This window comes from Nipponia nippon, unplaced genomic scaffold (genome assembly GCF_047370975.1).
Source record: "Nipponia nippon isolate SJK-2023a ecotype South Korea unplaced genomic scaffold, ASM4737097v1 scaffold_6, whole genome shotgun sequence".
In the NCBI taxonomy this organism is placed as follows: domain Eukaryota; kingdom Metazoa; phylum Chordata; class Aves; order Pelecaniformes; family Threskiornithidae; genus Nipponia; species Nipponia nippon.
Genome location: NW_028262380.1, coordinates 75,271,546 through 75,278,990, shown reverse-complemented (window position 1 = coordinate 75,278,990; position 7,445 = coordinate 75,271,546). Strand labels below are relative to the sequence as shown.

At 40.1% G+C, this 7,445-nt stretch overlaps 1 long non-coding RNA gene across 1 annotated transcript; it reads right to left on the bottom strand.

Annotated features, from left to right (window-relative positions):
• Positions 1-2,243: 2,243 nt before the first annotated feature.
• On the bottom strand, positions 2,244-4,777 carry LOC148051576 (uncharacterized). The gene is made up of 3 exons (XR_015699576.1): positions 4,704-4,777; positions 4,318-4,398; positions 2,244-2,479 (listed from the first exon to the last, which is right to left on the bottom strand). It is a non-coding gene; the product is annotated as an uncharacterized LOC148051576 (long non-coding RNA).
• Positions 4,778-7,445: the final 2,668 nt, after the last annotated feature.

Here is a 7,445-nt window from a genome sequence, read left to right as displayed (position 1 = left end):
GGACGGGAAGAATTGTAATTCCATACAGGTTGTCTTCTGACCTGTGCAATCCAGTTAATTTCCCATTTATATTGCCTGCTCCAGTTATTGATCACTGGCTCCTCCTCTATTTTTCTCTTTACCACAGTAGGGTTTTATCCCAATTAGGGTTTCAAGACATTATTATAGTAAGATGATGATGATGATGGAAAGACTAAAGTGACTGACAATCGAGCCCATAACCTGAGGGCAAAAATGTCAGAGTCAAGAGAAGGAATGCCACCACCTGGGATGTAAGACAGAATAGAATAGTTCAGTTGGAAGGGACTTACAACGATCATCCAGTCCAACTGCACAGGTGACAGGTCTAACTGCAAAGGCAATAGTGATTTGAAGGGCATCTGCAGCTAGAGAGAGAAAATAATATAGATCATACCAAAATTCCATAGTTTGAGTAGCTACTTACAATTTATGGAAGAAAACTGGGTCCCTAAAACAGTTAGTTCACCAGCCTGCTGCGGTGTTTATCTAAGCTTTTCCTTGTTTTATAGGCCTTGCTACTGCTTCTAATTCCATAAAGTAAACACATTAAATTAAATGAAAAGAGAATACATAACTTCCCCTAGCAATAAATAGGCTGTGAACTAGAGAACAGCAGTAGCTACTTTCAAATGGCTAGAACAGTAAATGCAAACATGCCGTAAGAGTCCCAGGGGATGACAGATGCCGAAATGTCCGGATGATCTGTTCATTCGTCTCCAGGCAGGTACTGACAACAGCTCCTCTCTAAAGGGGAGGCTGCATACTCTGCTGACACCTTATTTAGCATCCACATGAGACGACTGAAATCCCATCAGGATGCCAGTGCCACACAGTTCTTAGTCTCAAGACCAGAGGATGATTTTCAAGGCATTTCTCCAATACCTGATTTACCAAAGTCAGCAAAATCTTGGAAGATATACGGGACGCCCTTTCAAATACATCCGTATGCTTGGTTGTCAAAGTTGTGCTCAGATTTGTAGTTTTTCCAGACTGATCACTTGTCTCAAGAAGCCAAAATATATCATTTGGAAAAAACAAAAAAAACCAAACAAACAAAAAAAGCAAGCCTTTTTCCAGAAACAGTTGATCTGGACAGGGTACATTATCACTGTAAAGAGAATCTACACTGCATTTTTTTTCAAATCTTGATTAACTTGATCGCCTTCTACCAAATCCCCTATCATCTACTAAATCAGGTATATAACTTTAGCCTATCTCCTAATTTAAGTCTGAAAACTGTTTTCTGTACTTACTGCACGTTCAGGACCTAATTCACAGACAGACATTAGAACTCAATATATTTCTTGAGGAACTAGTAGTGTTCTTCGTATTTAACCCTGCTGCCTAGGCCTTTGTATGGGCTAAATGGCACCAACTTCTCTGGGAGGAAGATTTAAGTCCTGAGCCACAGTCTCACAGCACTGGAGGGGCCTGTCTTTGAAAGAATGAGATTAAGTGCACGTAATCTGTCTGACAAAGTTCAGATTGGTAAACTTGGCAGAACAAAAGGACAAGTCTTCAAACTGCTTTACTTAGCAAGATTTGGAAGAAATGCGCCGACTGTACATTCTCTACCCTCATTATATTCTTGGAGTTTTGACTTCCTCTGTTGCTCCCTAGCCACAGATAGGTATCTAAACATAGAGAAGGCAAGCTGTTTTCACAGCTGCTATTACCATGTTATACCTATGTAGTGTAGGCCACACAGGGGGAGCACAGTCACTCGACTACTAAAATAATAAGATGTAGTTTAAATCAATGGGTTTTAATTGTACTCCTTAACATTGAGTTCTGCACCTAGAAAAAAATGTTGCTAGGAAAAGGAGAGTAGGTAGATTTCTTTGGGGGAATTAGAACAGAAAAGAATGCAATCTTATGAAACCACCAACACTTTGGAGCTCTTTGTCTATACTTGACAGCATATACATGGCTCTGCGTTTCAGAATGTATCAATGCCTTTCAAAATCTAAGCACCTGGTGGGGCAAAATGGCACCTCAGGAATAATTACCTCCCTTCTAAATAACCACTAAGGGGATAAAGAAAAAATATGAGCCCAAACTCTAAGACTTCAGTTTTTTCAAATGGGAGACATCACCCCCTTCCCAACTGAACACTGCACTTAAAACATCCTCAGAGGAAAAAACTACCTATATTTGATAGAGAGCTCGGTGTATTTCTAGCACATCCAAAGTCTTACCTCACTATCTTATGCTGGCTCATGCTGGCCAATGCCATTCTTCAGTGGCCTAAAAAAATCATTTTCTTCCCTTTATTTATAGAGGGACAAATTAACATCACAAAAATGATCCTGTAATTGGTAATGTTGGCAGTGCCAGATGAGAAGTCAAGGATTCTGAAACATTTAAGAAGTTAGTGTCCAAATCTGCAACTTCCGGAAATTCATGTAGGTCCATTACAATGAACGGAGTTTTGCCAATAGGCCAACTGATGACCTCCCTGTTAAAACAAAAGAAACGCAGCCTTGATCATTCTTTTATTGTTCTGATTCTTTCTTCTGCAGATTTAGAAAATGTAAGAAAACTGCTTAAAATAACCTCACCATTTATTATTCCAGGAGCAATGTTTTCTTAATAATACAGTCAATATGTGTCTGGAATTTAGAAACACAATGTATTTTCCAACAACACACCAACCAATCAAAAAAGCTACATTCCATATCCAGAACAAAAAATCATGGCTGTTAGAAAACAAGAAAAACTAAATCATAAAAAAAGAAAATACTGCTAAGGCTAAAAATCTATAAAGTAACACTGACCTTTTTATACACCTCATAAACAGCACAGAGAAATTCCTGCTTCTGCCAAGCACTCCAGTTTGCAATGGCGTTCCAAATTTTCATTAGCACAGTAACCATTCTGACTGATAGCCAGTGGCTCAAACTGGTTCCTCACTCTTGCTTCAGGGGGTGTGGGGGGGAATTAAAACCCAGCCCCACAGGTTTATGTTATATCACTATGACACCTCTACGTAGTGAAACCGCTGCAAGTGACAAAGTTAGATCTGAGATGTGCCCAAACCAGAAGCCCAGGCTCCAACTCAGATTTTGGAAAAGACTGTCTTAGAAAGAAGCCCCTTCCTCAAAACTGAATGCCCCAACAGCAGTCATTTACTGTCCACACTGGGCAGGACCTATAAGGCCATTAGCGATTTAACCCCACCATCTTCCCAGACTTCAACAAATCCAGTGGCAAACAAATGAAGGCTCCTTTTTACTTCTTTTTTTTTTTTTTCCCAAATAAAACCTAATAAAGTGAAGAGCAGCATGAGGAGACAGGATAGTTGGCTCTGCAACATATTTCCTCCTTAGAAACACAGAAATCGGAAAGGCCTCTGGGGCTGCTGAATCCAGTCACTTCTTATCACAGGCAACCATGTCATGAAATGCTTTTCATAACCTATTTCTAATCCATCTTAAAAGTAAATGGAGGAGAATATTTAATTTTTACCATAGTACTGAATCTCACACTTCCAAGGGAACATGGAAGTTCCTCCAATGAAGACTCCCATTGTCTTCAAGACACTCCCACCTCTGTGGCAGGCTCCAAATTCATGGTCACCAACCATGAAACACTTCACCTCCTCACTATTTTTTTCTGATTGGTTATACCACACAAGCCTCTGGATTTGGGGGGTTTACTTTTCCCTCCAACTCTTAAGCTATTTAAATAGTTTTATAGATGAATAGCATTGAATATCTCTGAGCAGTAACAGTTCAGGCCCTGCTCAGGAAAGCGTTAAACGTATTGACTTGAAACCTTGTTCAAGGTGCTTCAGAGCTGGTGCCTCTTGTTAGAACAGCACATGCACGTGTTGGCAAACAAGGACAGTATATTTAAGCGTAAGCTCTTGAGCATAACTTGAACAATAAATGTCTGTGTACGTACAGGGATAACCTGATTATTCTCAGAAGACCACAGTGAAACATTTAAAGGTTTAAATTGTATGTAAATCCTACTTGTTTTTGGTTTTGTTTTTGTTGTTTGTTTTTTTTTTTTTTACACAGTTCAAATGCATTTAAAAATTTCTCAATTTGTCTACCATGATATGAAAAGAAAATGCCATAGAAAGTCTTTTCATTTCTTAGTAATATACAAGAGGATTTTATGGGGAAGCATAGGTGACAAATAAAAAGCACTGACTGTACAACACTCAAACTTGGATTCCGATTTTACCAATCCCAAAATTCAAGATAATTTGATCTAGGATTTTCAAGCACTAAGCAGATACAGCTTCTAAATATCTATACTCTCAGTTTTGTAAATGATGGTACTTACCTCATTACCTCACGAGACATTTTGATATGTAAGATGTTCCAGAGCACGAAAAGTAGTTGGTGGCTACCACTGATGCTGTTCCTGTTGGGATACAAAAGAGTGTGCTAGAGTGATCACTACTAAAACAAAATAGGAACAAGACAGGATTCCCTCATTCTTTCTCTAATATAAAAAACCCAAAATCAAAAAAACAACCAAAAAAAAAAATCACAACATGGGAAAGAGGGATAGAGAGGAGCGGGGGAGAGGAACTGAAAAACCCATTAGTTCAATGCTTTTCCAGTTCTCTTCACTGTAATATATAGATGGAAAACAAAATTGATTAAGGGGGCTTTGTCTTGGTGTATGATATTTAGGTGTCACAATAAGGTCTATGAAATCCTCACCAAATATTGTTTCAGCTGCTTAGGAGTACACTTTGCAGTCACATAATGTTGAAGGTACCTGATTCCTCATCAGAAATGTTCAACACCTCATGGGTCTGGGTCCTGTTACAAGAGAAACAGTTTAAAGGAACTGGACGTGAAAATAATCTTTGCAGCAGATGATGTGGACAACATAAGCTCATTGTCAGAAAACGCTGGAAATTAATGAAAGGGAATCAAAACTGTTCCTTTGTATAACGTGTGCTAAAGGACAGTAAGGATTATGCCAGAAGACAGAGAATACCCCTTACAAAACAATGAAAACAGGAATAACCAAATTTAATTGAAAGGTGCAGTTTTAAAGGGAAGAACTACATCTATAGGACTATCAAGAAAAAAAACATGAAATCCATAATACCATATAAAGTTATACTGGTCAGCAATCTTTTTTAACAATGCCATATGACTTGGTAGTGGAATAATTCCTAAGATGTGGTTAAATATGCAAAATGTTATTATTCTAATAGCAAATACAATTACAATTACTTGTTTTCTCAGTTCTTTCTTCCACAAGGGCAGTCATAATCAATCAAGTCCCAAATTTGGCATGTGTCTGTATATGACTTTATTATTTAATTCCACGCTCATAAAATTCACAAAGCATAAACCTGATGAAGTACACATGCATTTTAATAAGTAAAAGGGACAAATGAATTCATTGTCTATTGAAGCAGTTTTATAATATCAAAACATATGCTGAACCAAGCTGCAAGCTATTAAATCAAATCATACAGGCTTTAATTACAATCTAAATCTGCATTATTAAAGTAATAAAATGACCCTAAAATAAATATTATGGAAGTCATGTTGTCCCCACAAATGAACACAGCATGAGAGAGTGATACAATAAAACACCCTAACATTAACATGCCGTATGTACCACTGTGGCATCCCACAGAGCTAAAACAACAAGACGTAACTCTCTTCTTCCATAGCTGTGGGCAAAATTCTCCTCTCCCTTAATTTGTTTTTGTCGGCCACGTTCACTAGATTTGCAGAATTCCCACTAACAGGAACCACGGGTGCAGACAGGGGCAGTGCTACCAGTCTGTTCAGACTTTCCGTACACATTTGTCTTCCTGTCCACATGCTCCCCACTTCTAAAAAATTGAGGTCAAACTTCCAAGGAGAAGTAGAAGGGGAGGGTTACATACTCCATTACCTCAGGGTGATGAACACTCATGCCTCGCTAGGTGACGAGCGCTGCCCTCAATGCCACCAGTGTGTGACAGCACCTATTGCAGCTGAGGTGAGCTCTCCCTGCCCACCTGTGCCGAGGTGATGGAGCTTGTGAGGGGCAGCGTGACCCTGCTGGGCCTTGCCTCCTCCCTGGCCTCGCACCCCCCAGGGAAGGCGTATTGCCCAGGGTCCCTGGGGATCTCCAGTTCTGGGGGATGTCAAGGCGCAGAGATGTCAGGAGCCAGACGCAGCGATACAGAGCTAGGGACTAACTCAGCTTCACTGTGAAAATAGTCCCAGTTTAAACGATAAATTTTGGCATTACTGCGTGGCAGCGAATTACAATGGAGGAGTCATTCTTGAGATTATCCATGCAAAGAACATTATTCATATGACATTCATATATGAGAATTTGGAGGGTCAGCCATAAGTGTGCTTTTTTTCTTCTAGGCGAGCGCTGATCTCCAAATACATGATCTGATATTATTTCTTAAAATAATCTGCTATTTTAGAATACTTGATACGCGATCATGACATTTATGATCCGTTGCAGAGCCTATACTGAAGTCTAGAAACATTTTAACCACAGTATTTGCTGCCATTTCCTAAATCATCACATCCCACATTGATTCTGACAATAAAAGAAAGGATGACATGGGCACTGAAATAGCTGAATTTGAACAGAAGGCCACGGTTTTTACTTAACCATGTATTTTCCAGGGACTATGAGGTAAAACAGATACAGGACTCCTTTCCCCTCCTCTGTAACCCAGACTGGGAGATATCCAAATCCTTCAGTCCAATTCAAGCAGACGAGGACAAGTCCTCAGTGGGGTCCCTTTACACATAAATGCTCACAGGTCTCTGTACCTTCGGCCAAACCTCACAGGCCACCAGCTCATTTCTGGAGTGTTTCCGAGGGCTGGCCCTGAGCACAAGGTCTAACAGACTGCTACCCACTATGTATCTTTGTGACCCCAAGCACCAAGGGAACTCTACCACCTTTCCAGTCTGACCCACCAAATACAACCCTGAATATTGCTCACCTTCTGAGCTGGTGCTTTCCCTGTTGTAGGATGGTCACCGTCGTCTCTGAACAGTTCCCAGTGCTTAGTGGGATATGCCACTGGGGTCAGTCACATCAGCTCCCATGCCTGCAGCCGCTCCCAATAATCATCTCCTATGGAGCTATCTCAGCATTCTGCCAAAGGCCCCTGCTCAATTGTCAGAGAAAAGCATCTATCGTCAAGCAAAGTGCACGCCGAACTACAATTACCCTGCAATATAAGCTCTAAGAGACAGATTTCTGACTTCTCTGTGGTTATCTCCCCTATGAGGGTGAATATACAAAAAGCAGATGAGAAAACAAACATATATCCCTTCTATCATAAAAAATGAGTTTTAAGCAGACGTTAGGCCCCTTCACTTTGTTGAACACAGAGCAGAGGTCACCAGGGTTTTCTGCCATATCACAGTATAGAAAATGTGTTGAGATCCTAGTAAAACGGGAAGCTGTTCATAGTT